Genomic DNA, 6,513 nt, shown 5'->3' with positions numbered 1-6,513 from the left:
TTTTTTTGAGATGGAGTCTTACTCTGTCACCCAGGCTGGAGTGCAATGATGCAATCTCAGCTCATTGCAACCTCCACCTCCCAGGTTCAAGCGATTCTCCTGCATCAGCCTCCTGAGTAGCTGGGATTACAGGCATGCGCCACCACACTCAGCTAATTTTTGTATTTTTAGTAGACACAGGGTTTCACCATGTTGGCCAGGATGGTCTCGAACTCCTGACCTCAGATGATCCACCCGTCTCAGCCTCTCAAAGTGCTGGGATTACAGGCGTGAGCCACCGCGTCCAGCCTTTTGGATAGACTTAAGAGGAGTGATGACTGGCAACATCTAGTCCTTTCCTGGGAAAAGAAGCCTACAGTTTTTCCTACTGCACTGTGTGAAAGTTCAGGAAAGATCAGGAGTGTCTGACACCAAAGCAGACATGAGTTGAAGCTGTCAAAGCCATTACATCAACAGCTTCCCACTGTCATCCAGCTGAAGTCCTGGGTGCCCCTCACATATGAACAGGCACTCTTCTAAGAGAAGAAGGCCTCTTCCAACTGCTGTTTCCAGAAAGTCAGAGGTAGATGTCACACACCCACATGTGCAAGTAAATCACAGATTGAAGACTTGGGGTCACGCTGTCTGTCCTTAAGCTATCTGCATGTGTCTTCAAGAAGGTTCCATATAGTCCTACACACCCCACTGCCCCCCGCCAAGTCTGCCTCTTCTAGTAGAACAAGAAGAAATCTACAGATTCTAGAAGTCTGTTTTATTCTCCTCTTACTTTTGCTTCTTGGGCTAAGCTAAAACCAGAGCCCCTCTTCTTTTTTTTTTTTACATCATGTCTCGTTCCCTCTTTGGCACTGCTTAGCTACATAGATTTTGCTCCCTAGGTTTCCATCAGAAATTAGCTTTTCTCTTAGTCATCTTTCCTATTCCCCTCTCCTATTAACTTAGAACTATCTTACTGTAATCAGACAGAAGGTCCTCCTTGCTACCCTGTTATTTATTTCCAAAGCATTATCAAGTTCATCCTCCCTACACAGACACACACATACCACACACACATTCAGTATTTACATGGGCTTCAAATGTTCCAGACCCAAGTAGACGCACTCTAGATGGAGGTCCAGAACCTGAAGTCATCACCTTTGGGGAGTCTGGCCTGAGACTACCTGCTTACCCGAATGAAAGGAAGAGCAAGGCTGTGAGTTGTGAACACATGAGGTGGATCATTGTTCATAGGACAGAAAATAAGATCCACTGAGGCGACAGATTTTATGTCAACCCCAGGAATACAGCAGTTGTTTTCTAAGTTCTCACTAATGTTTCCAGCTGGCCTAGGAGATAAAGTTCTGAAAACAGGCCAGACATGGTGACTCATGCCTGTAAAGCCAGCACTTTGGGAGGGTGATGTGGGTGGACGACCTGAGGTCAGGGGTTCGAGAACAGCCTGGCCAACATGGTGAAACCTCACCTCTATTAAAAATACAAAAATTATCCAGGTGTGGTGGCACACGCCTGTAATCCCAGCTACTCTGGAGGCTGAGGCAAAAGAATTGCTTGAACCTGGGAGGCAGAGGTTGCAGTGGGCTGAGATCACGTCACTGCACTCCAGCATGAGCAACAGAGCAAAACTCCATCTCAAAAAAAANAAAAAAAAAAAAAAAAAAAATCTGAAAGCATATTAATAGTACCCTCTCTGACTATCATACTGAGGAATGGAAAGTTCGTGTGTTAGGGAATGCAGTTTAATCCTAGATTATGGCCATCACAATTAATACTTATGATTTGTAATATTCAAAGCTCTCTTATCAATGAAAGCTGATTTGATCTTTGTTGTGTTCTAGTGAAAAGGCCAGAGAAGGGTCTTAACCCCATTTAACAGATACAGAAGAAGATTCAGAAAGGATCTGTGATATATTCAGTGTCAGCCAGGCCAAGAAAGGACACAAAGCAGAAAGAAAAGAGCAAAACCCCAAGAAAGAAAACAATAAAGTGAGCTGCCGTCAGAGCAGCTGTGAGCGTCATAACAGCTATGATTTATGGGACCCTCTGCCAGCATTGGGGGAAAAAAGTGAAGCAAAGCCACTTAGTTCTACTAATCTCCCTAACTCTGAACCCCTCGACCAGGTTGCAGGGGCAAAAGAAACCTGGGAAGGTAGCCCACAGATGGTCATGTCTCCATATGCAAGCCTGGAGCCTGAAAGTCTGAAGTCCTGCTTGCCCCGGCTGATGTCTCCCACCCGCTGCCTGCGTTCGCCATTGTCCCTGATCGCCCAGCAGAGCTTCCCCGGACAAGTCCCTCACCCAACCCTGCCATCTTAACTGTTCTTATGATAATGCGAATACCTCTCACCCAACCCTCCCATTGTAACTGAACTTGTGGTCATGCGTACTCCTTGCCCCTACCCCCCACCACTGTAACTGATCTGCAACACTCCTGCCCCTCAAAAACTACCCAAACCTATAAAACCAACTCCTATCCCACTGACCTTTGCTAATGCCCTTTTCAGCCTTAGCCCACCCACACCCAGGTGAATAAACAGCCATGTTGCTCACACAAAACCTGCTTGGAAGGGTCTCTTCATTCAAAGCGCACGTTTTTCAACACAGATCTTCCCCAGAATAGGGACCATGGAAACACCAACCTTTATCATTAATTAAAACTGCAAGCTTCCTTCCTTTCTTTTCTTTCTGAGACGGAGTCTCACTCTCACTCTGTTGCCCAGGCTGGAGTGCAGTGGCGCAATCTCGGCTCACTGCAACATCCACCTCCCAGATTCAAGTGGTTCTCCCACCCTAGCCTCCCAAGCACATGGGACTAAAGGCACCAGCCACCATGTCCAGCTAATTTTTGGATTTTTAGTAGAGATGGGGTTTCAGTATGCTGGCCAGGCTGGTCTCATACTCCTGACCTCAAGTGATCTGCCTACCTCAGCCTCCCAAATTGCTGAGATAACAGGCAGGAGAATCGCTTGAACCCCGGAGGTGGAGGCTGCAGTGAGCCAAGATTGGGCCATTGCACCCCAGCCTGGTGATACAGCGAGACTCCATCTCAAAAAATTTTTGATAAAATCAAAAATTAAAAGTTTGAACATAAAACAAGTACCTCAAGGGCAGGCTGTGGGAGAGGATGGTGCCAGTGAGGGGGCCAATTGGCTGAGACTGAGCCTGTGTAAATGTGTCTCAGACATTCGGCCAGTGTGTTTCTCAGGGGTTTGCTCACAAAAGATGGACTCTTCCCACTCAGAGGATGCAAGGACAGCACACTGTCTTTCTGGTCATTGGATCCTCTCCCTTTTCCCAGGCAGCGTGCCTGACCTCATCCTCTGAGTGAGCCCTCACTGTCCTCAAGGACAACAGCAACATCTCAGCCAGAGCCCAAGAGGGGAGGGAGCCAGCAGGTGCCCAGAAGTGGGCCCTTAGGCCAAGTGGAGCTTTCCTGAAAGCTGAAGGTGCAGTTCTGAAGGCCATATGGCAGGCAGTCAGCCAGACAAGTCTGTACCTTCCCCTTTTCCCATCATATAGGTATTTAAACCAGGAAACATGTGATAGCACATGAGTGGCCTAGGCAGGGAATAAATACCTCAAGAGTCCTTCTGCAGCAAGTGTCTGTATATGTTATGGCTGTTTTCCATCTTACATGTCCTTGAATGTTTATATTCTTTTTTTTATTATACTTTAAGTTCTGGGGTATGTGTGCAGATCGTGCAGGTTACATAGGCATACTCGTGCCATGGTGGTGGTTTACCGCATCCATTGCCCCATCATCTACATTAGGTATTTCTCCTAATGCTACCCCTTCCCAATCTCCCCACCCCCTGCTATTCTTCTCCTAGCCCCCCATTCCCCAGGCCAGTGTGTGATGATCCCCTCCCTGTGTCCGTGTGTTCTCATTGTTCCACACACTTATGAGTGAGAACATACGGTGTTTGGTTTTCTGTTCTTGTGTCAGTTTGCTGAGAATGATGGTTTCCAGGGGGTGGGGAGGAAAAAAAAAAGGAAAAAAAAGAGAGAATGATGGTTTCCAGTTTCATCCATGTCCCTGCAAAGGACAGGAACTCATCCTTTTTTATGGCTTCTATATTTCTTTCTTTCTCTTTGTTTTTTTTTGTTTGTTTGTTTGTTTGTTTTAAGACAGGGTCTCATTCTGTTGCCCAGGCTGGAATGCAGTAGCATGATCTTGGCTCACTGCAATTTCCACCTCCCAGGCTCAAGCCATCCTCCCAACCCAGCCTCCAAGTAGCTGGGACTACAGGCATGCACCATCACACCCAGCTAATTTTTTTGTGTTTTAGTAGAGACAGGGTTTTGCCATGTTGCCCAGGCTGATCTCCAACTCCTGGGCTCAAGGGATCCACCCACCTTGGCCTTCCAAAGTGCTGGGATTACAGGTACAAGCCACCAAGCCTGGTCAAATGTTCATATTTCAATAAACCTCCACCTCTTCAGACACACACACACACACACACACACACACACACACACACACACGAAGAGTAGGCTGGGCATGATGGCTCATACCTGTAATCCCAGCACTTTGGGAGACTGAGGTGAAAGCATCACTTGAGGTCAGGAACTCGAGACCAGCCTGGGCAACATAACAAGACACTATCTCTACAAAAAAAATTTTTTAAATTGCTAGGTGTAATGTCACACACCTGTAGTCCTAGCTGCTTGGGAGGCGGAGGAGTGAGGATTGCTTGAGCCCAGGAGGTCGAGGTTGCAGTCAGCCTTGATCACGCCCTTGCCTTCCAGCTTGGGTGATAGAGCAAGACCCTATCTCTAAAATAATAATAATAAATTATTGAGAGTAGAACTCTGTATTTCTTCCTTTCCCTCCCACCCTCACTCTCCTTCTGCCGCTGCTGTTGCTGTTTGCTTTTTTCTCTTCCCTCAGCATCACTCACTTCCTCTCCCTTTTTTGCATGAGTCTTTTTCTCCCCACTCCTCCTCCTCACTGTTTTCTTCCTGTGCTCCTAGAAGAACCAAACAGCTCCATTTTAGGAACTCTGAAACGCAATGGATCAGGCTTTGGCTGGCTGACCTGGGGAGTGGGAGACATCACCGGAAACCATATTGATATGCTGGGGCCGCTTAACCTGGACTTGCCTGGAGTTTCCCTGCTGTCCTATTGGCAGCAACTCACGGAGTCCAGATGGCCCTAGAAAAATCTGTGGTCCAAGGATACAAAAACAGAATTGCTTTTAAGCCCCTAGAAATGTGAATTGCTGTTTATGGACTCTGGAATAGAGCTGAATCTGGGACCCCCTAATAGCTGGAATGTGACCTAAACTTACAGGGGTCCAGTGTAGCCTCACTGAAAGATCATTAAGACATTTGGCATAGTCAGGAGCTCCCTGAGATAATGTTGATGGGAGGAATATTTATACTAGGAATGAAGATAGGGAGAGACAGAGGCCACCCCTTGGCTGAGGCAGGAAGAGGACAACCATCCCAAAAGAGGAATGGGGTTCAGGGAAAGCTCCTATATTCCCCAGGGAAAGGGACAGTTCTGGGCTGAGTACATCACACATTTCTATTCTTGCATGGTGCCAAAATGCTGACCTAGGTCCAGTGCAATGGAGGTAAGCACATGCACACATCTCCTTATGCGGAAAGCTGCCCCTTCCGATGTTGGAAGCTGATTACATTCTGGCTTAACATTTGTTTTAAAGTATTATAAAAGATAACAGTGTGACCTTGTGGAGTCCATTTTCCCCTTGCGCATCCCAACACAAGTAGATGTTTGTGGCTAAGAAAAGGGACTGGGGCAGTGAATGGCCATGAGCCAGACCTGAGCCATGTTAGTTGCCAGTCTTGGGATTAGAGCAGAGAAATTGCCAGAGCAGCTAAGGCGAAGATAAGCTAACATAAAAAGAGGGAGATCAGTTTTCTTACCCAACTTAAAATAAGCATCTGGGCTCCCTAAAGACAAGCCACATCATCAGGGCATGGACAAAATGGTGATCAGCCTGACAGCAGGACCCTCTAGAGCAGATAAGACAGATGCTAGGTTAGGCCAGGCACAATGGCTCACACCTGTAATCCCAGCACTTTGGAAGGCCAAGGCCAGCAGATCGCTTGAGTTCAGGAGTTCGAAACCAGCCTAGCCAACATGATGGAACCCCGTTTCTACAAAAAATAGACGGTGTCTCACGCCTGTAATCCCAGCACTTTGGGAGGCCAAGATGGGTGGATCACAAGGTCAGGAGTTCAAGACCAGCCTGGCCAAGATGGTGAAACCCCATCTCTGCTAAAAAAAAAAAAAAAAAAAAAGAAAAGCTAGATGGCTGTGGTGGTGCACACCTGTAGCCCAGCTACTCAGGAGGCTGAGGCACAAGAATCACTTGAACCTGGGAGGTGGAGTTTGCAGCAAGCTGAGATGGCACCACTGCACTCCATCCTGGGCAAGAGAGCAACACTCCATCTCCAAGAAAAAAAAAAAAAAAGACAGATGCTAGGTAAGAATAATTCAGTAGGGATATGTGACTTCATTAAATGACTTACTCTAAGAATTTGACTGGA

This window comes from Cebus imitator, unplaced genomic scaffold (assembly GCF_001604975.1).
Source record: "Cebus imitator isolate Cc_AM_T3 unplaced genomic scaffold, Cebus_imitator-1.0 Scaffold70, whole genome shotgun sequence".
Classification (NCBI taxonomy): Eukaryota; Metazoa; Chordata; class Mammalia; order Primates; family Cebidae; genus Cebus; species Cebus imitator.
Note: the sequence above shows the minus strand (reverse complement) of the source record.